This window comes from Notolabrus celidotus, chromosome 22 (assembly GCF_009762535.1).
Source record: "Notolabrus celidotus isolate fNotCel1 chromosome 22, fNotCel1.pri, whole genome shotgun sequence".
Classification (NCBI taxonomy): Eukaryota; Metazoa; Chordata; class Actinopteri; order Labriformes; family Labridae; genus Notolabrus; species Notolabrus celidotus.
The window spans coordinates 18,045,861-18,072,737 of record NC_048293.1 but is presented as its reverse complement, the minus strand read 5'-3'; the positions used below and the strand labels follow the sequence as shown (position 1 = coordinate 18,072,737).

At 38.0% G+C, this 26,877-nt stretch overlaps 1 protein-coding gene across 2 annotated transcripts in view; it reads left to right on the top strand.

The window, feature by feature from the left end:
- Window positions 1-835: 835 nt before the first annotated feature.
- Window positions 836-26,877, top strand: part of lingo2b (leucine rich repeat and Ig domain containing 2b) — a 30,385-nt gene continuing 4,343 nt past the window's right edge. Inside the window, exon 1 of one of the 2 annotated variants that reach the window (XM_034675327.1) lies at window positions 836-893. The gene's annotated coding sequence lies outside the window, so the exon portion shown is untranslated. Of the gene's footprint in view, window positions 894-26,024; window positions 26,264-26,877 lie in introns of those variants that run through there. The other variant, XM_034675326.1, reaches the window with a different exon arrangement.

Genomic DNA, 26,877 nt, shown 5'->3' with positions numbered 1-26,877 from the left:
TACAAAATTAAATAGGTGTATCATTCAGCTCTAGTGTTTGTTTCATACAGAACCTTTTCTTCCATAATTCTTAAAGAATTTAAGTCGAGGCAAAAACACGAAGCAGGCGAGGATGCCATAATTTAGTTGATGTGATGAAAAGATATAAATCAATTTCAGAAATGCCATATTTTTTATAGGTCAATATCCATTGACAGGACTGTTATCGACTGGTTTAGTTGTGATTACTTGCTATTTATCAACCTGTTGCTCCTCACCTGCATCAGTGCCCCCTTCCTTAGATTGTATGATTGCTTCTGGCTCCAGAAAACCAAAATGTAGGCAGTCAAATGCCAAACTTGAAACCAATGGTTTACAACCAAGTGTATATCAGGTATTTACCATCTTTGATCTATGTTTCATTTATCTGGATTGAAATGTAAATAATTTGTCGGATAAAGGGTTTAACAAATCCCTTTAGTGAAATAGAATAACTAAGAACGTACAGAGTACATCCAACAGTGCAAACAAACAATCATGGAAGAAAACAGATACCACAGTAGAACAGTAGTCGACTCTTGGGGCCTTTATTCTGATACAGACTTTTCAAAGTAATAGGATAGTGAAGGCTCTCTTCAGATGTAGCCATACAACATATTAGCCATGCAGCAAAATATGGAGCGCTTGGTTGTCAGCGGAGACAAATTTTATTTTGACAGGAAAGACAAGGATAGTCTGTAAAGCCCTTTGCAAGTGTGATTAGAATTGCAGATGCAGGTATCTGTAGGCGTCAGTTTCAACAAACTCAAGGTTTCCCTGTCTCTAGTGCATGATTAAAATGTAACAGTTGTGCGTGGGAAATTCACTAGAGCAGAATTATGTTTCAGCGCTCGGATGGCCTACTTTTTGTTCAGGTATGTTGCACCTTCTTCTGCACATGCTCTATTGAGCTTTCTTCTCAGCATAAATGCACACGTCACTCTGCTTCTGTCTTTTTGTTTTTTACCGAGGGTGAAGCCAAAACTGGATCAAAGCTGCCAAAAATGCATTATTTTCTACAGATGATTAATATCCAACATTTGTGTGTGGATGTGAACAAGATTGTGCTTAATGCATGTTAATAAAACAAGAGGGCAAACACCATAAATAACATTTTTAACAAGTCATAATCATACAAAGTCGTGGTCTCGAACATATACATTACCATCATCATAAATATCAGAATTATGGTAATAAAAAGAAAATATATATATTAATGCTAATGTGCAAAAAACACAGTAAAGTCATGTCAGATTAAGTGGTAAATCCCCTTGAAACAACAAGCGTAGTATTGATTTATAGTAAGTTAATATGTAATCAGTCAAACTGCATCACAACCATGACTGCAGACGGCAATAAGAGCCAATAGTATCGCAGGCCTTTCATCAGGAAATCAATAACTTGTATTTTATGTACTATAACCTTCTATGAATGCTCACACACAATAATTGAACACCTCTGAGCATCAATCCAGATCAGAGTTGGAGATAGAAGGATAAGAACAGACGCTATGCTGATTTACATTGTGTCTTTTTATAGGTGACCTACAGCACAGGTTGTATTGAAAAGATCAGTGTGTTTTTTTATCAAATACACTTTGATAACTGGGATTTAGACATGTGATATGTTGTCAGTACTCTCTCGTATATTTCATTTTAACTGCTGTATTCACGATACACAATGGTGCCTTGGAGAGCACCACTGCAGTTATTGCATTAATAACTTATGAGGTTATTTGTTGCTCTAATGTAAGTGGTTGTAAGGATCTGTATTTTCTGTTGCAACATCGCACATGCAGGAGGAAACAGCTCCTGGTTCCTCCGACAATTCGCTGAAAACATCTTTGAGGTGCTTAAAGTCAAAATGTTTGTAAGAGCTTGTCACTCCTGCTGCTATATATAAAACATCTCAACTCTAAGCAATGTCAAGAGCGCATAAAAGCACACATCCTCTCCATTCAGAAATGGGAAAATGAAGCAACAGGCAGGTCTCTGGAGGACACACTCCTGTAAGAGATACCAATAAAAGGGAAACCGTCTTTGAGCACAATGGTGTCCTCAGGTCAGCGTGCGCCTGCAGTCCTCTGTCATCAACACCCAGAGGAAGTATAACATTAGTTGTTCCTCAGAAGCCTGTTTCTTCATTATTTAAGAGCACAGTGTGAAAGAGGAGCCAGGTTCCCTCTTTTAAGCGGTGAATTAATTAACACATTACAGTACTGTGTGTGTCTCTGGAAGATGTTTTTCAGCTCTGGATCTTTTTTCTTTATAGTGTTTTATTCAAGCTCAGTCAGCCTGTGTGTTAGCTAACAAGGACTTATAGCATGCTGATTGTTTCTCACAGGCAGCTAGAATATCCAAAACACTGTCACCTTTTAACAATTAACCTTGTTAGCATGTTATTACCAGGCTTTCTTTCTGCGTAAGATGCTTGATTCTGATTGGTCAAAATCCCTTGACAACCTCTTGTTGATGGTTGTTAGTTTTCACTAACATAAGCAACGCCAGAGGCAAACTGATCACAAGTCATGTCAAATCAATCCATGGAAAAGAGTTATGGCATCGACCGCCATGAATCACGAACGCCATGAACGCTAACGCATCACTGGGACTATTTCTTTAATCTGTATACATCAATCCTTTAAAATCAGTACAATAATCTTTGAATCAATGTTTTTTGCCAACACGTTTGTATTTTAAGTTAGTAGCCGGGTAATACGAGGAATAATGTATGGTGAGCAGGTGGTTATGGGAAATAGAATGCCAACAGGGCGAAACAAGGCCCTGACATGATAACGACCTGCTAACCATACATTATCCATATATATAACTAAATCATTTGTTATTTAGCACCACAGTGCACTTAAACACAAACAAATTTAAGTCAGCGAAGACAACCCAATAACAACATGCTATGTTGCACTCTCTCTTTCAAGACAATCCTCTTCATAATAGCAATAAAGACCCATAGACCTCATGGCTGAATAAGACATTTCTTATGTATAATAATGCCCAAGCTTTGAAACTGAAGACAGCACTTAATAAATATTAAGACCAACCCTGTTTGGACCTTTATTAAGGGTTGCATGCATTTTTTTTTATTTTTTTTTACAAAAAACGCAAAACATTTTACTTTGTTGGAAAAAAATAAATATTATGCATGACATTTTTGTGACTTGATGATTTCCAATAGCTTAGAAAACCATAATTAATCCTATATTCTTATTTTATAGTTAACACTAAAATAAGAAAGAGGAATTAAATACAAAGCCAATTACGATATAATATAGGCACAAGCCAAAAGCAAAGATTTGATTAGACAATACCAGAGTACCTGACACCTTCCTCCCCTCCCCCTGCTCTCTCCCCATGTTGTTGCTTATTTTAACAGTGAGACCCGGCATCACTAGGAGTTCTGCCTGCATCTGGCCCATATTCTATCATTAGCTCCTCCGACCTCTCCTGCTCAGCCTCCCACCATCTCTAATGCACTGCAGTCACATACCGTCACATACCGTGTATATATATATATATATATATATATGTTATAGAAACAGGTGTGTAAGAAAAAAGGTGACATGTTTGGCAGGTAAGAGGTTGACATTAGAACCCAGAGGGGTTGATGAAATAAACACAAAGGGAAGGAGAAATAGGAAAGATAAGATTACAAATATTTTGCTGAATAGGATTACAGAGCAGGATGAAGCTCAAAAGTCAACAAAAGAGCATTTTGGATGTTCTTTATAGTGCATAAGTGAGAGCTAGTCAGATTTTCTCCTGCCTTTGACTTTAATGTTATTATGTTTCTTGGATATGGTTTGTTTATTTATGATGCATTCGGATCAGTTATATATAATGTACATTTAACATCACTAGGTACTCCAAAACTATCCACAGCCTTGCAAAGCAAAGACAAGGCAACATCTATAAAATGTTTTTATGGTGCAACATCAAAATTCTATGACTGGGGCAATAAAACACTCTAGTTTAAATTGACACTTTACATGTTAGATCTGTTGGCCCAACCAGGGTGTAATAAATGCCACCAGGTGATAGACAAAAACAAATCATACTGATATCCCCACATCATATGCGCGGTAATAAAAACAAACGCTGATTGCCTGTCATGTATGATGGAGGGAGCCACACCGGTTGCTGTTGCTCATTTCTGAACAAATATTGTTTCAATCTTGGATGGTCAATATGGCTTTGTTCACCTCTGTGACAGGATGCAGGATGGCTTTGCAGGAGTGCTTAGTAATAACACAAATAAAACAGTGAGCACAGATAGAAACAGGTTGTTTGTCCAGGCAGGGAACAAAGCTTTGCTCCCAGGGAACACCTGCTATACTGCTGTAACTACCCTGTCAGAACGAGCGGCCAAGTGAGCTGCTTTTAATGCACTCAAGCAGTTATCATCATAAAGCACTTCAAAGAACACGAACACCATTAAACCAACAGTGGAGCGTCAGGCCTGCATGTTTCCAGTTGTGAAGCCTCTGGCCTCTCAGCTGTCTTGTTGTGCAGACGCCAGCTCTCTAGCTGATCCTCAGTCTGAGAGCACACTCCTTGCCGCGGGGCCATGTGGCTGGTTGAGGGCCAGAGCCACAGCTTTAGTGGCTTTTAGGATGACAGTATTGGAGAGACATACTGTGCAGCTGCCACACTGAGCATCTGAGTTGATGGTAGTGTGCACAGCTGCCTCTCAATTAAGAACTCTAGCATTTGATTTGTTTGTAAATGTATGTACTTCTGTAAGTTGTTTGGTTTAAATATTACGTATTAGTTGAATTATGCATTTTGTGAGCGCCATTTTACAATGACACGTTTGTTTATATTCTAAAATGTTTTTGTTATTTACATTTTTAAATAAAAGGCAAACAATATAAATGATACAAACATAATGAAGTGTGTACTGTTGATAGACAATAAAGCCATTTTTTGGGTGAAAGAATCTTTTCTGGAAAAAAGAAAAAGACAGACAAAAATAGAATTAAACAAAAATAGGAAATACCCCCCTCCAACTTATAATTTTTTTATTAAAAATGTTAAAAAATGATAAATAAAAAATACTATTTTAATTATATAATTTGTTTGTTTACAGGGAAATGAACATTTTGATTAGTTTTGGAAAGTATTGTGAAATATTCGCTGTTTTATTTCCTGTATTTAAAACCTGTTAGTTTTGCAGTCTTACAAGGCTCCAGTAGTCATGTGACTAAGAAACAGGAAGTGAAGTATTTTAAGTAAGAAGTGTTCTGTTCTCACGGTTGTTTTACCGTGTGCATTTAGGTCATTGAGCCGACTCCACACGTAAAACTTTGTTGTGTCGTTACTTAAGAATAGGGATGCACCGATCCGATCCTGCTATCGGATATCGGCTTGACGGGACTCAAAAATCTAGATCATATATCTGTGACAAAGGGCTGATATATAGTGCCGATCCATATGGCAGATCTATTCATCTCAGTTCTATGCTTTTCTGTGTTTACAACAGCCATGTGCGTCTCCTACATCATCAGCGCCGGTCTGTCTGTTCATTTTTGCCCGGTGGAGCATGATGGAGGATAACTACAGATGCTCTGCGGTCTAGGTGCACGCTTCTTTTGCTAACAACTCCGCCGGAAACTCGCAACATGTGAAGCGCTAATGTTTCAACAGATGGCAGTCAGGCTGAAAAATATAATGGGAGCCCAAAGGAAGAAGTTTACGTCAGCTGTAGCCGACTGCAAAGAAGCAGGAAACCTTCTATTAATGGATTTAAAGTGTGAAAAAACTGACAGGTTATTGGATCTAATTTTTCTGGATCCTTGAAATTAAGGGATTCCAGCCTCTGGTTTTGCACTTGGAAACAAAGGTACAGTTCACCATCAAGTCAGAAAAGCCTGAAGTTGCCAAAACATGATTCTATCCTCACATTAAGGAATAGAGATTGTTAAATCAATACCGGGATCAGATCGGCTAGTATCGGTATCGGCAGATACCAAAGCCCAGGTATGGATATCGGGATCTAAAAAGTTGGGTCGGTGCATCCCTACTTAAGAAGGGTTATGAAAATAAGTAAGCAGATGCCTAGCAGTAGCAAAGAAGACAGCAGATATCCACTACACGTTTAATGCATTGATAGAGGTTTGGAACCAAGCAGCAGTCAAAGGAAGCTCCACTGATCAGCAGTTGTTGACTTTTTATCCCGGATCTTTCAACATTGAGTACAGGGTCCTGGCATCATGGGAGCAAAATATAAAGTTCACAAATGACTATTGATCAATGATAATTTTCACTTCATCTCACTGTGCAGAAGTGTATTTTCAAGATGAGACAGTGAGATGAAGAAAATTGCAAAAAAGTAAATTCACTTAACTTCCAATGTTCTGCAAAGGCAGTTACCACCAGGCTGAAAATATCAATGCCTGTTTGTTTGTGTCTGTTACCATCTTGGTTTTTAAAGCCAATAATGATTCTTAGTGGAAGAATTGGTTGTACCTCTTCATCCAGGCTGTAATACTGCTGGGGCTATCACAGATTGACACTTAGCTTCTTGGTATACCATGTTTTGTTGATTTTATTTATTTTATTGGAATAGTGATTCTGGATTTGATGTTTAACTTCTCGTTGTTGCTGGTTTGGGGAAGCCTATTAGTTGATCCACTGAAGCTCCTCGGCACAATTAGCTCCCTTTTAGAGGGAAAGAAAGAAATAGCAAGAAAAGTGGTGGTGAGGAAACTGAGAACGACAGGGGAGGAGAAGGATAGGTTTGAATTTATAAGAGTGCCAGAAGAGACGCGGTTGAGGTGTGGTCCTGCTCCTGAAACTTTGCTATATAGCATCCCTAGTTGAGGGCTCCGTGTCCCATATCTGTTAGTAATTGTGAACTGACAACAGCAAAGAATACACTTCAACTTTTCTGCGGTAAGAAGAAAAGTTAAACTGCTGGAAGTCATAAAAATATGATTCTTTAAGACGTGTTAGAAAACTAAATTGGTGTAAAATTCTAATTACCAAGAATGTCACATGGAGACATAATTGAAAAGTTCCCTGGGCTGTGTCTAGAGTTATCCACATCCCATCATGTGTTATTTGAGCTGCAAACTATGTTTTGCAAACATAGAGTGATGGTTGTAAAGATGTTAATTCTGTCACTGAGCAATGGATGCTCCAGTCAAACCAAAATAAAGATAAACCCAATTATTTCTTGTTTTTTTTTTGTTCTTGGAACATTTCTTGTCAGACCCAAAATGAAACAAAGTCTCCCCAACATAAAAGAATGAACAGAACCAAAAATACGAAAACAATATTCTATTCTGAGGAAATTTCACATCTCTAAACATTCAGCAGAACTTCAGAGTCACTGAAAAGTACCCAAGTTTTAAAAATAGGATGGTGCCTACCCTGATGTTTACAGGGATTTGAAGGCTGAAGTTGAACTCAACATGAACTTGCTGAGCGCTGCATTAATGCAAACTTTGTGCATTTTAAGTTATTTGATGTTTATGCTTGTTTGTCAAAGCCAGTGCATTCACCTTAACGCGCTAAGATTCTTGCATTAATGCACTTAAATCACAAAGTGTTTTGAGAGAGATGTTTCTGCAGAGCAATCTGAATGGCACGCTAAGCTAACAGAGAAGTGCTGTTGGGACAGTCACAATTTGAAGAGAGAACATCCTGAATGTGTTGCATTTCCCTAATCTGGCAAAATGTGCAAGAAGTCCTTCTCACTGTTTTTGTCAGCTGCTTTGGGGATTAATTAGCACAGCAGTGCAGATCCACAAAAAAACAGATCCACTGCAGGAGAAGGCTGTCCCTTATTTTGCACACTGCATCGTGCTTTCACACAAAACTGTGAGCTGTAGAGACGAGTATACTTTGCTCTCCGCAGGGTGAGGTAAATGTAAATGTCAATGGTAATATTAAAAACACTTTTCTGTAAAATGTTACAGGGACCTCTCCTTTGCCTTTAACTTCTTAAAATACAGTTTTCTGTTCCACAGAAATAAAAAGGCAATAACATCTGTGTAGTTTGGCCATCTGTGTGTAAATGTCAGGCAGAGTGTTAGCAGTGACAGTAACTTTTTTTTACAATCACTATAGTTGTATATTTAAATTCTCCTGTATAGATACAGTAAATATTGCTTCTGACTATTACTTACTCATTATTCTTTTGTTACTACTCTTGGCTTTGTAATTGTAGATGCAATTATTTAATAAAGGCTGTGTTATAGATTGGTTTTATGAGATGAAGTGGTTCTGCTAACAAGAGCTAAGAGACTCCCTTGTCCTTAGAGTATCCTCTCAACACAAGTTTTAAAGTTTGGGGTTATTTTATTTCCTCAATTGTGGATTATTACTTGCTTATGCAGTTTTCTCCAAAATTGTGCTAATCTTCAAAACTTGATGGGATCAAAAAACAAATTTAGACTATTTCTGACTTAACATAAACAGTTTATACTGTCATTCAAATCCCCAATTTACAACTCTAACATATGAATTATGAAATACATTATTTAAAAGTTGTTTCTTACTTTTAAGGAAATGCAAAATAACGTGAAATTCATATTTTTTCATTTATTAACAATTTTGATAAAGTTATAGAAGTGGCCACTTGAGTGAACATTATTCAAATCCTTATGCAATATTTCATTTTACCTTTATGCATGAACAGCATAATTCAAATATATTTCCTTTAGCAAATCCATATTTGTTTGTCATGTCTGCAGGGATGGAGAGAATGAATTTGAGTTCTTAAATTTAATTTTGAAAGTTTTCTGTCTTGAAGAAATAATCTAGAGGAGGAGATCAAACCACCTCAACTGTTTTTGCCTGGAGGCGTCAAGAACAGCACAACAGCAGACATTTCATGAGACAGCGAATATTCATTAGAGAGCATCTATTTGAATTTGGACTTAAGCTCTGCTCATACAAACAAATTGAATGAAACTGGCCTGATGATTTGCAAAAAGATATTGAACTCTGCGACTTCCAGTTTAATAATTTACAGGAATCCAAATTAAGTAACTTCAAAAACAGCAAAGTTTCAAGAGTAGCATAAATATAATCACAATTTGTGCACTATGCATGATGTCCAATATGGTGGACAGGTTATTAATCATAGTTTAATCTGAATATAGAATCATCACTAGGACATTTTAGGGTTATATTGCTCCTTACTTGTTACCTGATGTTACTACAATATATATATATATATATATATATATACCTGCAAGGTCATGGATGGATTTACAAGATATTTCTGAGCTGCTCTGCATTTCTGACCTTAAGTGGAAGACCTTATTTTTGGGAATATTCAGGCACACTTGCAGTGTCTCTCTAGTCTTCACAACCAGAGCAATGCTGTTGCAAGATGTTGCCTATAAAGTGTTTATCATTGTTTATAATAACACGGTCCTCCATAAAAAAGGCAAACATAAAATGGAATCCAGATGTACAGTATTTTTCTGTCTTTTTTTTCTGAGACTCAAAATGTAGTATTGTTTCTGCTCTTTACTGCTAACACACACAACTGAAGAGTAACACCAGGCTTCACACAATCAAAGAAAGTCTTCACATCATGTTGGCACAGCTATCAAACTTCCCTCTCTCTCCCTCTGATGCTAGCTGCATCACACTTTTGTTATTAGCTGATCTTTTATGATGAAAAATGATGTAAATGTTTGTTTGCATGTTGAGTGGGGAAGTGAAAAGCAATTTCAAGAGATCCCCTGCAGATTAGTGGACCACATTTAATGCCAGCAGTACAAGTGCTACTGGTGAGGTGTAAACAGGGCCAAACTTTGTCATTTAAAACCTACGTTGGTGTTTTAGCAGTAAATAAAGTGGAAAACAGACTTTATTAATGCAGTCAAAGAGCCATCTGCTAAATTCTGATGCCAAGATGAAGTGTAGGCCGCCCACCTGACTGTGATCTGAACAGTTCAATGATGGACTTGGTTTTGCTTTGATGTTATGTACGATGACGAAGAACTGTGTTTGCAAGTACATTACTCTAATTCATAAGAGAAAATAGTTCTCCCTCCGCTCATTTTTAAAAATAATTTTATTCATTCAACTTTTATCACAAACTAACTGGAAACAAGGGATGGGCATTTCAAGCCAAAATACTATTCATGTTACGGGTGTGAGGGTGAACCCAAAAGCAGCACACTGGAGCCCAGAGGAAACAGCAGGTAACAGTCTTGAAGCTGGTTTCGCTGTGTGGAGGATCAGGCTGGAAACAGACGAGGAGCAGGCAAATCTCTTGGTCGGGGACAGAAGGCTGAGGTAGTTACCAGGGCAGAAACGAGGAAGGAAGGTCGGGGACAGGCAGGGTCGAAACCGGGAGATCAGTCCGAGGAAAAGTGCTGGAGAGTCTTGCATTTGCAGTGAGAACAATCTGGCACTGAGTGAGCTGAAACCGGGACTTAAATACTGGCAGCAGGTAATGAGAAACAGGTGATTTGTGTTGGCTTAATGAGGAGAGTGTGGTTCAGGTAAACGAAGGGGAGTGGAAATGTAGTGGGCTGAGAGGCTGAGCAGGTGTGGCAGGTGATAACTGTGACAATTCAATAATCATTGGCTTCTATTCAAAGATTATTCAAATAATACCGTATTATAACCAGGCACCTGAGAAAACGATGACAATTTTTACTTTTAAAATGAGAAAATATTCAAAGGAACTCTACGATTTTTACTATGTGAACGATTTTGAATATTCGATAATCATTGCCCATCCATATTAGAAACTTTTAGAAATGTTCTTAACATTTACCCAACTGAAGGACACCTTATGTCAGGACATTTCCCTGTTTTTGAAATAACTGAGAATTATTAAACCAATCTTTTTTGGTTTATTCCAACACTGTATTTGAAGGCATGGCTTATGCTGCTAGCACTTCAGATATAGTTTGAAGATGAATCAAACACTTGTGAACATTTAAAAGAGTTTTATGAACAAATCAGGACTGATCCAGATGAGCCAAAACTTGGATGTTTTTAGAGAGGTGTAGCTTTATGAGAAAGTAGGATAATTCACTACTCCTGTTTGCATGTTCAGTGTTTCTTTACCCTTAGCCCTTTTACTTAAAAAACATCTCACCAACATCATCTATTATGAAGCAGATTTTTCCCATTTAGAGGTTAAAGCCGGAAACTTTAGCTACATTTCCAGAATTAGAATTATAGGTATATTTGTGTTTTTGAGTGTTCAAAGTTGCTGCTTTTTTCCTTATGTTTAATTTGGATTTCCTTGCTTTTTAAACTTAATATCTTTCTGTGATTCCGTGGTAGAATAAAATTATTATTTAGTTTAGGGAATGTCATTGACTGGGGGCTGAAGAATAGGAGGCTCTTCTAAAAGAGAATGTAGGCGCACCTAAAATAAAAACCTGAACCCGTTCATTTTTTTGGACCATGAGCTTAGTTCATATTTAAACAATGGACTGAATGTGAACTTGTTAAGTTAAGTTTGTGTGAGCTGAACATTGAATTAGCTCTTCTTAGTGTGAACTTTCTCAACACTGGTGAGATAACCCTCCTCCACACGCCCTGCTGTTTTTTAATCTTCTCTTCATTAGCTTGTATCACCTTTTCTGTTCTAAGAATAAACTTAATAAAACACCTTTATAAACTTGGAAGCTTACATAGATGTTGTGAGTAACAGCCTCTTCTGTCCTGTATTTTTGATGCTTAATTGTTGAGGCTCACACTTTGATTCATCAGAGAAAGAATGACTGCTTGATCACTGCACTGAAGTCATAACTCTGCTGCCTCACTAAACCTTTTTCAAAGGTCCCAGTTCACAGGAGAATTGTCTCTGATACCACCCTCAGAGATTCCCACTGTTCCATAGTATGTATGACTGTTATCCTTTGGTGCTTTAAGGGATCTTTGTAGTGAGGCACTGTTGTAATTGACCTTTTTTTGTTGCACCCATTTTCCCTTGAGATGGCTTGTTCGCCTTGTTCTTCTCCGAACTGTAAATTCTAAGCTAATTGCACAGAATGACTCGGGCATGATTCCTACAGCATACAGAATCACATCTTTAAAAATATCTTGTTGCTGCATTGCAATGTAACCTCTCGAGGCTACAGTTTGTGGTGGATCAGTTTTTAAATGGAAAAGAAAAAATAACTACAGTTAATTCTGCTCCCACCAAGCAGCTTTGGAACTACAAACCATTGAAGGGAATTAATCAAGCAATTTGTTTCTAATTGTTCTCTGAAAAGTAAGAACACTATTTCTACAAGCCACTAAGTGGCTGCATTGTTTCCGGCCATTCATCACTTTCAATGGATCATTAAAAAGAGGGCAGGAGCTGGGTGCACTCAGGTTGCTACGACATGTGCTAAGTGCACTCAGCATTTCCTCATGGATAGGACCTCAATCACTGGGTCTCTGCTGTACTCGATCATAGTTTGCAAAACAACTCATATCTCAGAAGTGGATATCTCTGCATGTGTTATTTTCACATTTTATGTTCCAAAAAAAAAGCTGCTTAGATGTTTTCTTCATCCAAAAATCCTGTTATCTGAAAGTCTGATCATTTGCCACAAAACATAAAAAAACAACAACATGGTAACAGTTAATGATGGATATTCAACAAGTACTCTTCACAAAGAGGAAAAAAAACAAATGTTCAGATCAGATTCTTTAAAATATTAATGCAAAGGACAAAAATAAATCCTCAACTTGAAAAGGAAAATGTCTTTCCAGAATTACTCTAGGTGGGCTTTTTCACAACCATTTTACAAGTTCTAGTGCCCAGCATCACCTGTACAGATCTATGAATTGTGTTTAATGTAAAAAAAAAAAAAAACTGGATTACAAATATAATTCAATCCAGATTTGAAATACTACCTGTAAAGGGGAATATCCATTGCTCAGAAAGTCGGTAGTCGGAGCAGCCGTGACTATTTACTCAGCCCCTCTGTGTTCCAATGATAGAAAATAGATGAGGTGCTAATGGTTGTGAGCCACCCATAGTCCTCCATCCTGTTAGACACAGACACTGCCACAGAGGCCCTTTTGTCCTCAGCTGTATTGAATTTCTGGTAAATGCTTGGTTTCCTTGAAGGTTACAGTTTGTAAGAATCATAATAATAGGATAGCTTAGCTGTTGCTCAGAGAAACACTTTGAAGAAGGATGAAAAAAAATTCCTGGCATGAGTTTGTCCTTAAGGAGTTAAGCTGAATTATTATTTTCTGCTGCTTTTTGACCAGTGGGTCTTTGAACTAGGTTTCACCAGGGGGATTTGCTTTTTAGGATACCAGTCAGTTAAATGACTACACGTACTACACTGTTAAAGTTAAAGCTCGATCCAAACCCCTCTTGGTTCCAGCAGACGTTTTAAACTTGTGCATTGGTGGAAATGTTCCTTCTCATTTTGGCTTAAGGCTTTCAAGTGGATATAATACTGCATAATGTTATGGAATATTCATGCATGTGAATATGAGCTAGCCTGGGATTAAATCTGAAGAACATTGAACTGATCCAAACCCGCACTCTTCTCAAGAGGCTTCACTTTGCCAATTTCCAGGTATGTTTGCAGACAGCCAATTATGCAGTAGGTGTAAGAGGCAGGTATTATTTTGTGAAAGCATCCAGTTTTCACACACACACACACACACACACACACACACACACACACACACACACACACACACACACACACACATCAATTTTCTACTGTCACATTAAGAGTGTGGTGCGGAATTCTGGCTTTAACAAATCACAGGACAGACTTGCTGTCTCAGTCACAGTGAGCCTCGGGCTTTTGTCACAACTGTAGTTAGAAATCCACAAACAGGATGCTGCAGTCACTGCTTCTGTTGCAGCAGCACTTCCGAACAAAGAAGAGGTAAATGTAGAGTTAAAGATACGTTTGATCTTTCCTGGTGACTATAGTGCAACACTGATGGAACTTAAAAGATTAGATAAGATAAGATAGACTTTATTGATCCCCATTGGGGCAAAATAGAGTAATTCAAGGTAAACTTACTTGTAAGTAGTTTAGTTGTTGCACAGGGAAAAATGCACCAGGTTGTTAAACACGCACAGTATGTACCATAATGATATGCAGTGAATGATGCAGTGAGCAAAGCCTGTGAAAAAAACACTCTTACTGAGTTATTGCACAGCATTGATAAGAGATGTTTAGAGTATCTGCACAGCTACTTGTGAATTGGTTAGAATTTAGTGTTGGAGTTAGACAGTCTGATTGCAGGAGGTCTGATTATGGAGGCTTTTCTTTTAAACTTATTCTAAAGTATTTTTTAGCTTTTTGAAAATGGTGCTCAGGCTTTTTTTATTTGATCCAACAGTTGACTGAGAGTGAAATTTCCTGCATCAAGCAAGAATGTTAAGCACTCCATCCATTCACTGTTGCTTCATTATAGATAAAGTCCTGTTAAATTTGAACAGTCAAATAAATAAAGCTATTTGAATTTTTTCCACTGGTCACTAGGATATTAATGTCTTAGATGATTACATTTTCATTGTCCAGTCAAGTCAAGTCAACTTTATTTATATACCACGTTTAAAACAACTACTAATGTTGGCCAAAGTGATTCACAAGGTAAAAAGTACAAGAAGACAACAATAAACAACACAACATATTTATATAAAATAGTCAAATCTGTCAGGATATTAATGTTCTCATTTCGAGGAGAAGGTCAGATGAGTCTTCAATGATGATTTTAAACCTTCAATCATTTTTGAAGTGGTAAGCTATTCCAGAGATTGGGGCCAGCTGCTGTAAAGGCTCAATCACCTCTTGTTATTAGGCGAGTGTTTGGCACATCCAGGAGCAGCTGGTTTGTTTGACCTCTTAACAACAAGATTTACAGTAACTGTTGGACGCTGCATCTGAAATGTGGACTGAAGGAACAATGAAGCAGCTTCACCAAACGTACACAGATGTCCTGCCACGTCTGGAACAATCCATTATCCCTTAGAGAGAGAAATAAGATCGAAGGACCGGACTCTACCTCCTGCTTGACATGTTGGGCCATTCTTATGAGGTTGGGTAGTGATACCACCCATTCTTACATGACCATAGCAATGCCTTGTGACTGTTTTATTTATGAAGACAGCGAAATAAAGGAACAAGGTAGTCAAACCTAACTCAAACTTCCATCTAGGAAGCTGGACTTTGTATCCTGTTAGGGTATAAAAGTAGAAGTTGAGTTGTTGTGATCAACAGCAGCTCCAACTTTTTGTTGATTTTCTCATATTTCCAAATATGTTCAGTACAAAAATCTAATCTAAACAGTGCCACATTTTCACTGATCAGCAACCACAGTATTTGAAGATTTTTAGAAAATGCACACCCATTCTTAACATGAAATATATTTTAAATAAACCCAAATATCAGCCGTTGCTTTTACAGGGAGGAGTCTGATGAGTCTGGTTTCAGAAGAAAAAAATCCCATTACAAAGTTTTATGTTGCTCACAGGCGGAGCACTTCTACAGCAAGCACCCAGACTAAACTCTGCAGGTTGAAACATCAGTCTGTCAGATTTACCCCTGCTCTGGAAAGTACCTTGAATAAAATAAATACATGAAAAAGTCAAATAGCAAAAGTCTGGTCATGAAAACTTTAGGGGAGACCGAACTGACACTCTCGAGGGGCGTTCCAACAATAAATATCCACTCTGTAAGCTTCAAACTTTCACACAGGCTGCCTATGTCCTTAAAGACACGATATTTAAGAAAACTGATTTAAAAATGAAATGAGGAGTCAAGATGAGCTGTAATGTCTTCAGCAGTAACCTGAGAGGTAGTGTTTTATATAGCACTCGGGTATCGAAACTGTTTTGCTTCCGTCAGTCAGTTTAAGAGAGAGGAGATTTCAGCCTGTGGAGTGAAGTGACGTGTGTAGAGCCATGATGTGATTAACCAGTCAGGAGGCCCCTCAGGGTGTGGATACAGTGTTGGGCCCCTGACCTTTGACCTGATACTGATTTACTCATTCACCAGAACATAGACCTGCTGACTTCTTATACTCATGCTGTCAATTTCCAACCCCTACTTAGTGTCCATCAAGCTGAGGCTGTTCTGGCTGCGCGGCGAGCCTCACACTGCTACAAAGGGTTGATAGAAAAATGACATTCTCCTTTCATTCCAATGTCACCTTGACTGTCACACAGACTTCAATGCTTCCACAGCTAGACTGAATTCTTGGGAATGAAGGTAGAAATTGGTAATCCGTCAGAATGATTTGATGACAGGCGGAAGTGCTAATCCTCACATATCATTCAGTGCCGGTGAGGGCTGCTTAATCCTTTGCTGAAGGTCTGATTTAAAAAGAGATGACGCTAACTAAACAGCTCTCCAGGGAAATGATAGGAGGGTCTTAAAGAAAGTTCAAACTTCCAGTTCACACTGAAATTAGAACAGGAAATATTTGCAGCCGCTCTGTGGTCTTTGCTATTCATATATTTTAAATCTAAGCCAAAAACATATTCATATGATGAGTGACAGGAGAGTGAAAATCTGTTTTATAGCACAGGCAAATAGAAATCATGACTACTACTAAAAATGGGCTTTTAATACATTTAAACCAGTAAGAGGAGGTTTCTTACTCCTGTTTTTTCAGTCGGTACCACGACTCAGTATTCTCATTTAATACTTGCTAATTTTGTCTTTAAGTAATGTGCATTTTTATTTTCTTATTGTATTTTTTATAATTTTATATTTATCATTATCTTTTTTAAAATGTATTCTGTTAAAATTGTCTTCCTCTGTTTCTTTACAAGAACGATCATGCTGTGCGCTCAGACCCTGGATTGCGTGAATTCATGGTGTCTTGTAAACCCTTGCAGGCCGGGCGTATGGTTATTTATATGACACAATAATAAAATAAAAACTTCAGACTTCAAACTATAATGTGAAGGTTCAGTTAATATATGAAACATAAAAAATGGCCTAAAATAGATATAGGTTTTTTAACTCAATGTTAGTTTTAATAGGAAAGACAGTTTGGAATTTGAGTTAAGATTAAAATATGTTTATATTATCTATATGGTAACTATTTACATACAAGTTTATGTAAGTTATTATTGGTGTTTGTACGTTGTTATAATTATTTCTACAGGGTCATCTAGTTGGGACCAAAACATGTTGAATTTACTTCTGTGGTTCTAATTACATTTACCTGGAGCTCGGTCATCCTGGCCTCTCATTGGTTGGTTCTGTGACATGTGATTGAGTGACAAGGAAGTGTTGTTATGCCGATCCAGTGTGCCTAAAGTAAAGTGCTTCGAGAAAGTTATCTGTCTCCATCCTGCTGTTTCTTATTAATAGAGTGATCCAACTACCACCCATCGAACCCTCACGTTACATCATGAAAAGCATAATTGGTTATTTTGAAATGTAGTGACCAAGTTTTTAATCCAAGTGAAGCTGCTGCAGCTTATTAAAAATAAAGCTTATCTAAATAAAAAAGGACCAGTTGACAGTGTTAAAATATCGCTGCTTCGTAAATCCTGTATCAAAGTGAAAACATCCATCTGAAGAAAACAAGGCTCTCTCAACTTTCACAGTTTTATCACGTTTGTTATTATTGCTCATTTTAAATATGTGAAAATGACCCCATAGAAATATTGGGCTATAAAGAGAAAAATATTAGGACCCATACTGACAAAGTTCTTCAGTGGAGCAGACTTTCCAGGGAGTTTGAGGAAAATCAATATGCATTGGAGCATATAGACACAAATTCTGTGCATGCAGCTTCTGGGAAATATGTGATTTTTAGAAAAATGTATGAGGCGTTGAAATAAACTTGCCCTAGCTTTAGGTACCAACCTTCACTGCAGATATTTAGTATCAGTTCAGATCAATATGTTTTCTCTCCATGAAAAGGCAATGATTCATATGATGCAGTGTCCCAAAGGTAGTGGACATAAGAGGTTCCCACTATCATATTTTCTCCTTACTCTAGCTTTATTTATTTATTTAGAACAGAAAGATACATGTACTACTCCTTTAGTCACTGTGAACATAACGATTTGGGACATAAAAATCAAACTTCATTTGTTGGTGCCTGTACTCATGTGTTCTTGCTTTGATTGACTTAGTTTGATTTGTTTCAACTTTCTATCTGCATCACAACAGAACAGATCACATGAAATAGCTCCATATTTTACACCAGCGACTTGAGAGAGTGAGCCCCAACCAAATCAACATATTTCTATCTTATACGTATTAGATACATATTTATATCTCCCCCATCAGTTGGATCCAGCTGTTCTTAATGACTCATATCAAAGATTTAATTCTTATGAATACAACGCAGACACAAGTTAGTCATTTCTGCTGCCTTCTGTTTCCGAAAGCAAATAAAAATGCTTCATTCATGAGGTTTACAGCTGTTTTCAAATGAGAGTTCCTTCAATTGTTCCTATTTCCTCACAAATCCAGAGAAGTGTCTGTTGAATCTTAAAATCAAGGACAGACTCTAATCAATACGCGGGATCGATACGGGCACCATATAATTGCAACAGGGCCCTACTAGGACAGTACAAATGCCTCCCCTGAGTTTTGTGGCGTACATAAAAATGTTTACAACGAGAGACCGTCAAACATCAGTAGCATTTTCACCCCCTTTTTATTTTTAATGCAAGGAATGGATGTAAGTTAACACTTGACCTTTATTAAGTGGCCTCTTTGCAGCTGTGGTTTGGCATCATCTGTACTCGAGAGAGGAAAAGTTTTGAAGGAGGGAACAGAAGTATCTTTAACCCACTGTGGGATGAATTTCTGCGACCTTGTGGAGCGTTTTGGTGTTTTAATGTGGTTGTTAAGATTTCACACAAGCTAAACAGAACATAAACATGACCTCTTCCCCAACCGGAGTAAGCCCTGAGAAGCAATCCCACAAAAAGCCCTAAAAATTGGAACTGAGCTGTGGTGCGGTTCTGAAACAAATTACATGAAACTTGTTTGCAGGAGATAGCATTACAAGAGTGGATGCAGGAAAATCTAGTGTAATAGGCTAAGACAAATTGTGTTTCGGCGAATGAGGAAGGGGCCTATGAGTCAGTGCGGGTATGCATATACCATGAAAAATGGATGAGTTCTACCTCCCGAGACTAAAATTAGACAGAAACCTTATATGGTGAGTGTCCTTCAAGTAACACTCGGATTTATAAGCAACAAAAAGAGGCAGGGCGCGTAAAAAAACCTTCTATCCCACAAAACAGTTGCCAGAAAAGCTAGTCAACAAACCGTGGAAAATCTGATTATTCATTTTGCAGGAAACCTAAGAAGCCATTGAAATGAGGCAATAGTGTCTTTTCAAGCAATCATTTCACAAAATATGATTACTGTGTGGCTGTCCTTCAGTGACAATGGTGCTAAGGAAGAATATAAAGTAGCATAAGGGCTGTTTTTACAATGTTAAATGGATATTGACACTTTTTATTTATTTACTGCAGAATTAAGCATGTTGGGTGAGGAGAAAAGTCAAAATGCTAATAGATTAGTTTGAATGTGTTCATTAATTAATGAATGGTGGATTCTTTTGGTAGCAAAGTAACAAACAAACCTATAAGAGAGAGGATTTGTGTCTTATCACCTTTTCATTTCAAGCACTTACATTCATTTACATTTTTCACACAAAACAATCCTGAGTTTCTCCAAAGTCTTGCTTCTGTTTTTTTAAAGGGTGTTTCGTCATCTAAGGACTTGCATCCTTTACATATAAGGGCTTTGTCTGAATATGACATTTATTCTATTATTATTATTATTCATAAATGTCATTCAACCCCAGGCACTTTATAACTAGTACACTCTGTACAATAACTGTCGGTTTATTTAAATAGTGACAAATATATTCATATTTTTATATGTTTATAATATATTAAGTCTCGTTTTTTACCAGATTGTAATGCTGCTGTATGGAAATGCTGCCGAATAATGTTTAATTGTATTTCTTTTTAAATGACTATATTTGGTATAATCATGTTTTCTGGTGTTCCACTGGCCCCATCACTAATATCACTTGCGGATCAGTTTAATCCATACAGATGGTATGCCTTAAAACTCAAAAGATTAATTTGTTGTTGCTGTTGTTGTTGTTGTGAGGTGTATTTTTATTAGGGATACACAGATCCGATCCTGCTATCGGGTATCGGCTAGATTGGACTCAAAGCACTAGATTGGATATCGGTGACAAGGGGCCGATATATAGAGCCGATCCATATGGCAGATCTATTCATCTCAGTTCTATGCTTTTCTGTGTTTACAACAGTCATGTGCGTCTCCTGTGTCATCAGCGCCGGATTGTCTGTGGATCTGTGGATTTTTACCCAGCAGAGCATGATGGAGGATAACTACAGTGGCTCTGCAGTTTAGGTGCATGCTTCTTTTGCTAACAACTCGCCGGAAACTTGCAACATGTGCAGCCGTAATGTTTCAACGGATGGCAGTCAGGCTGAAAAATATAATGGGTGCCCAAAGGAAGAAGTTTACGTCAGTTATAGCCGACTGCAAAGAAGCAGGAAACCTTCTATTAATGGATTCAAAGTGTGAAAAAACTGACAGGTTATTCTATTCAATTGTTCAGGATCCTTGAAATGAAGGGATTCCAGCCTCTGGTTTAGCACTTGCAACCCAGGTACAGTTCACCATCAAGTCAGAAAAGCCTGAAGTTGGCAAAACATGATTCTATCCTCACATTAAGGAATAGAGATTGTTAAATCAATACCAGGACCCTATCGGCTAGTATCGGTATTGGCAGATACCAAAGCCAAGGTATGGATATCGGTATCAGGACCTAAAAAGTAGGATCGGTGCATCCCTAGTTTTTACCTCTAATATCGATTTGGCTCAAAAAGATTGTACATTTAAACTCTTTCATACTTAACCTTTCAGTCTTAATGTTAATCTAAGTGTTTTAATACAAACTTATGTTGGGTTGAACATGTCAGAAATGTTATGATGTCCTCGTGCATTTGTCATTATTACCTGTCTGAAAGGTGAACTCTAAAAGCTGCTTCACAATTTGATGCTAAAATTTAAATCCACAACCACAGAGCATGTTCTTGTGACATAAATACTCTGGTGGAGGAGAGCATTGTTCACATTATTCATGTCTACAGCATGAAGGCTTTGTAAGTATGAGAGTTTGTGCTTCTTTATCTCTGTTCTGGGGGCTGCGCTTTAGAACTACTACGTCGTCCCTTCTTCTGTCTATCACTTTGAGCAATACTAAGTATTAAGTGGGTTTTTCTAAATCCAGACACTGCAAGGGTAAAGTAATAACCCTGTGATCCTGCAGCAGAGCAGGCATACAACAACCAACATGGTGGAAGACAGGATACGCTGTTGATGGCTCAACAAGGCATTGCTTCAGAGGAAACATGACCAGTGGTGCAGAAAGGACCTGTTTAATTGGCAGAGTTTGGATGCACAAGCACTAATTAGCCACAAAGAACACGGTTCAACTTCCGAATCCCACCAGCATCCTGAAAACCCTGCTGACATTTTGCTCTCTGTAGGGTGGTCGGTGGGTGTGCAGAGCGCCACAATTCCTAGAATAGCAAATGCATATTTTGCTTGTTAGTATTTGTGTTGAATACACAGAGAATTATCATTAAACTGAGCTGTGGCTAGACTGAGAGTAGGGAGGGTTGCCTGTGCTGTTGCTCGATCCACACCTCAATTTGCTCAATGTTCCGACGCTCTTCTGTGTGTTTTGTGTCAAAGGGTAGGACGTTAAAAGACCAAACAACAGAGAATTTCCTCTAAAGAAAACTTGATGAATGCAGTATGGGTCTCTCATGTTTTGCATTATTAAAGCATTACAACAAGATCACTGTACATCATAGCTCTTGTAAAGCTCAGGTAATGAACGAGGCATGTTTGTGCATCAACAGGATGATGAAAAAAGGATGGAGTGTTTAAAGATCTGTCCTTTCAGGTCAATTATCATGCAGAGTATGTTACGCTATATGCTCACAGTGCGGCAATAATCGTCTACATGTGAACTCTTCCATGTGAACTAATTCCATTATTCATGCCAATATTATATCTGGAGATAAGCAAAGCATGGCAGTGAGACACAGGGAGTGTTTAATGTTTCATGGAAAACAACAGAATGAATTAACATTGTGCATTTTTTTTACTACTCAACTGATCTATCGTGACAAATGAAAGCTTAAAGGAAATACAGAACCTCCTTTTTTTTTTAAAGCAGAAAGACACGGTTAAACCGAAAGTTTAAAGTGGGAGTGAACAGAATAAGATTTATGTGGAAAAAATGATAATGGCTGCTCTCCAAGGTGCTGGGTGTAGAATAATTATAGCCATGTTAATGAATTCAAAGTCTCGTGTTTGCAAGTCTGTGGGCAGAGGATTTATAGTAGAGGACTTTATGCACAATTACCGCAAAAGCTGGGCATGCCAACAAAGCACTGTACACCACACATATTAGGGACACTGTACGTTCACTTACAGATGAATCACTGCAGAAGGTACTCAAAACAAAGACACAACAGAAAGCATTTAGTTAATGAGCACCTCGAGGCAAGAGGAAAAGTCTTATGCACACATTCTGCCAAACAAATTCATTACTTATTCATTCACGATTTTATTGCTATCTATACTGCAGTTTAGAACAGTTCTGAAGATTCATCCGTTCAGTCCAACCAAGCCATTCTGTTGCTCTGCTCCTGTTAGTGGCTTTAGATTTTAAAAACAGTGTGGTAATGAACAGGGATTTAACGGTGCTCATCTTGACAGATAGGCCCACAGATTAAAATGAACATGTGTTGTGAGCGTTGCTACAGTGTTACAGAGATCTCCTCAAAGAACTGTAATTTGTTTCTCAAGCTTAACTAGATTGAAGTCATGTTAGAAATCACTGTCAACTCATGCAAACAAGGATTTTATGAAATCTCTTAAGTGTGTCTTTCATCATTCTTCCTGTATTTCTGTTTTATCTCGACTCTGCTCTATATTTTTCCTTCATCTCCTTTTCCTTCTCACTCTCACAGTGACTCATGCATCACCCTACAGCTCTTTTTCGGCTGTCAAATTTTCTACAGTTTTACTGACTCTAATCCAATGCAGGACCGAATCCCAAAACGGTCGACCCTGCAGGCTGCCCTTCTCAATGACCCTATTCACCATTACCATTTGCTCAGTATTCTGTGGGATCTTGTAGGTTTTCAATCCTGCCAATGATACAGTTTGCTCCGAGCATTTCTAAAAATATGGCTGGGTTTAAAGAGAGTCAATAACTTGCCCTTACGGTGCAGTGTGTCGTGTGCCACTAAGGTCAGCCGGGGTCAGGTTAGAGGCATCGCTGTACACAAACAGGCCAATGGTGCAATAGGACATTTAAAATATGTCAAAATATTATTAGAACTTCCACGAAAAATATTGAGAAATCATGTTAGATATTACCTTATATCAGATTTACCTTAATTATTGTGTTTTACCCCGCATATTTTTTAAAATTGTGTTATTCTTAGGAAGTTTATTCTAACATCTGGTTAGAGACCACAGAGGGAAACTAGCCATTTGTGGCATACTGTGGCATATTTTCTGAAATGTTGATTTATATGCACCATCCTTATAAAATAAGTAGGGATAATGTATGATTAGCAGGTAGTTATACAACTCCTCCCTCTCATTGAACAATATCCTGTACTCTGTGCAATAACCGTACAATAACCATGCTATACACTGTGCAATATCCCTGACAGTTTAACATCTTTGTGTATAATACCGTAATTCCCAGCTTTTGTACATAGCTAACAATAACTATTCTGCGCTTCTGTATATACTTTATTTTATTTGATTCTATTTTATTTGATCTTTATTTTATTTTATTTTATTCCTTCTTCCATTAATATTCTGACTTTCTTCCATACTGTTTATAAGAGCTCTGTAATGACTGAATTTCCATCCCAGCGATAAATAAAGTATTTCTGATTTTGATTCTGATTCTGACTATGGGAAACAGAATCCCGACAGGGTGAGACAAGACCCCGACGTGAACCGGAGAGGTCTTGCTTCACCCTTTCAGGATTCTGTTTCCCATATCGATATAAACACGTTTGCAACAAACATTGATTATAAGATGAATTCATTGATTAAAATGATCTATGTGCACAGTTTTTTAAAAATAGTCCCAGTGATTTCACGGCAGTTAGCGTCCCATGGTGAGGGATTCTTATCTGCTTGTTACGGTCGATTGAACATGAAACTGTCCTCATTCAGCTCTCCTTCTTCTCTGAGCTCTGCGGTTCACACACCTTTAAAATAACTGAGGCAAATGTGTAGCATTTTAGCCACATTGTTTACCAATATGATGCCAACAGAAGCTAGCGGTTTTACCTCGCCTAACGGTCTATGGTGTCAACAAGCAGAAGCAAAATGTACCTGAACTCTTTTCCGCGGATTGATTTGACATGACGTGTGATCAGTTTGCCTCCGTTGCTCATGTTAGTGAAAGTTAATAACCCTTGTCAAGGTGTTTTGACCAATCAGAATCAAGCATCTTACACAGCCGGAACACCAGTAAGAAAGCGGGGAAATAAAAATACATAAATTAGCGAATCAAATATTGATGCAACATTAAAGTCATTGTTATATCAGTTCTTTAATACTTTAATTTGAGACCACATTTCCCATAAACAAAGCAGCTTCCTGATCTAACTTAATACAAATGTTGGAAGAGATTTTTCCCCATCTGCTTTATGTTCATTTTACAAAGATAGCAGGAAAGCTTGATTGTCATTTTGCTGCAACATGAGTGACCTCATCATTGCAAGGCTCAAATCATTGGTTCATATGGAGCGAGGTGTCACACAGTGCAAAAAAAACGATGCAGACTCTCACTAAATGCTTCTGATTAAATAGTGAAGAAGTTGACAGATACATTTGTTCCACAATTTAGGCTCACTTATATTATGACTTACTGCCAGATATTCCATTTATTGATACTGCAGAGAGTGAGATGTGTCTGTAAGGCAGATAACTACACTTTAAAACAGAAGCAGCTTCAGGACAGAGGCCTCTTTGTACCAGGTATGGATTGGGACATCAAACAGACTGCCGGTCTTCACAGAATCTAAGCTTCATCATTTTTAAGGTTATAAATTGTAAAAGCAGTCAAATAGTATTCAAATCCAAGGACATGGTTTCATGTTTTTTTCTGAGTGTCTTCTCCAGTTTATCATCGTCTGAATGTGAAGCCTCATTGTGCTTATTTGTTATTTATGTTCTGTAAATCATTTGTATTTTGTAGGATTACAAATTTAAAATGCAGCCAATCCTTCATTCAAATCAATATGTTAACCGTATTTTTAGTGTCCTTTCAGAGAAGCTGAACTCGTTTTTTCTTTTACAGTGTAACTACAGAGACAGGTAAAGTGGTCTGGCATGAAGCTTCTCCTCCATCATGCGCTTTTTCTCAAAGGAATTTAAATAAATTACAAGGCTGTCTTGTTTTCGTGTGCATGCCATCTCTCAGATCAGAGTCATGGTCAGACTGTGTGCTGCCTGACACTCAACTCACCAACAGATTACTAGACCTGCTCCTTGCTGCAGCAACAGACAACTGGACTGTAATTATTAAACACAGAGGGAGCGAGAGATAGAGAGAGAGGGAGAGAGAGATGGTGGCTGACAAGTAAAGGAAGACTGATAAATACGCAAAGACAGGAGGGTGCTTGTGGATGGATAATAAGGCAGATAGACAGAGATAGTTACCAGAGCTCCAGATGGATGGGCAACAGGACAGGTCGACAAATAGTGAGGCAGCCAGAGTGACAGATTGGAAACACCTTAAAGCTTGCTATACCATTGGAACCAATTTTTTTTAGGAATATATTCAATTTGAATTATCTGAAAATGAAGGAAAATGAAGGAAAATGAAAAAAACACCATCCCCCTTACTTTTATTTTATTTTTCATTAATTTGATTGGCAGACTACATAGGGCGAATGGGAGTCGGGGTTTGTAGTTGCTGTGGCAACGGCCTGCTCTTTGTTAAAGGCTACATTCCTGGCATCTGATGTTTCTGCGCTGCAATCGATAAAAACCCAGCCTGCAGAGACCGATGAACAGACAGGGGTTTTGCCAGGCCAGCCAGGACCGGGAAGAGAGAACAGGAGTTAGGTGGAAGATGTGTGAACGAGGAGATAGATAAATAGATAGATTAAAAAAACAGTGCTAGAAAGAAGAGGGAAAGAGCCGAGATATGGAGATGGGAGCAGTGCAGCTGTTGAGCCGAGCGGAGGGGTGAGTGCTGAAAGAGAAAGAGTGTAGTGTGTGCTCTCTGGCTCTGTCTGCCTCATCTCTGCTATTTTCTGAATGTCACTCTTTTCACTATCAAAGTAAGGTATGTGTCTGCCTGTGTGCTCATCAATCGCTTACCTTGGCAGGATTTTGCTTTGCAGTGATTGACAGGAGCTGTGCGAGCAGTCCTTCGCTTCTAAAAGGCTTCTCTCATATTTCTATCATTCTCTTTGGTTATATGATGGATTCAGATTCTCACTGCTCATAGATGTGTTTTATGTTCTGCTCGTCTAATTTGCAAAGATAGCCATGAGCAGAATGCAGATTTGCACTTGTGGTGTGAGGGCTATTACGGCCAGCATCTCTGTCTACTGAGCCATCTTTCAATTCAACAACCTGTGGATACCAGAAGGAGTCTTTTTTTTCTGTAGAGGGCTGTCTTCACAATCTACAGCTTCAAGATAACATGATGTGTAACAAGTGAGCTCTGCATCCTTACCCTCACAACTGTGGTGTTGTCCTTTGTGTAACAGTGTATTTTACTGTGAAGTAAAGCCATGTTTATGTGAGTGAATTTAAAATACAAAGAGAGAAAAGAACGCAGAAGAAATCATACT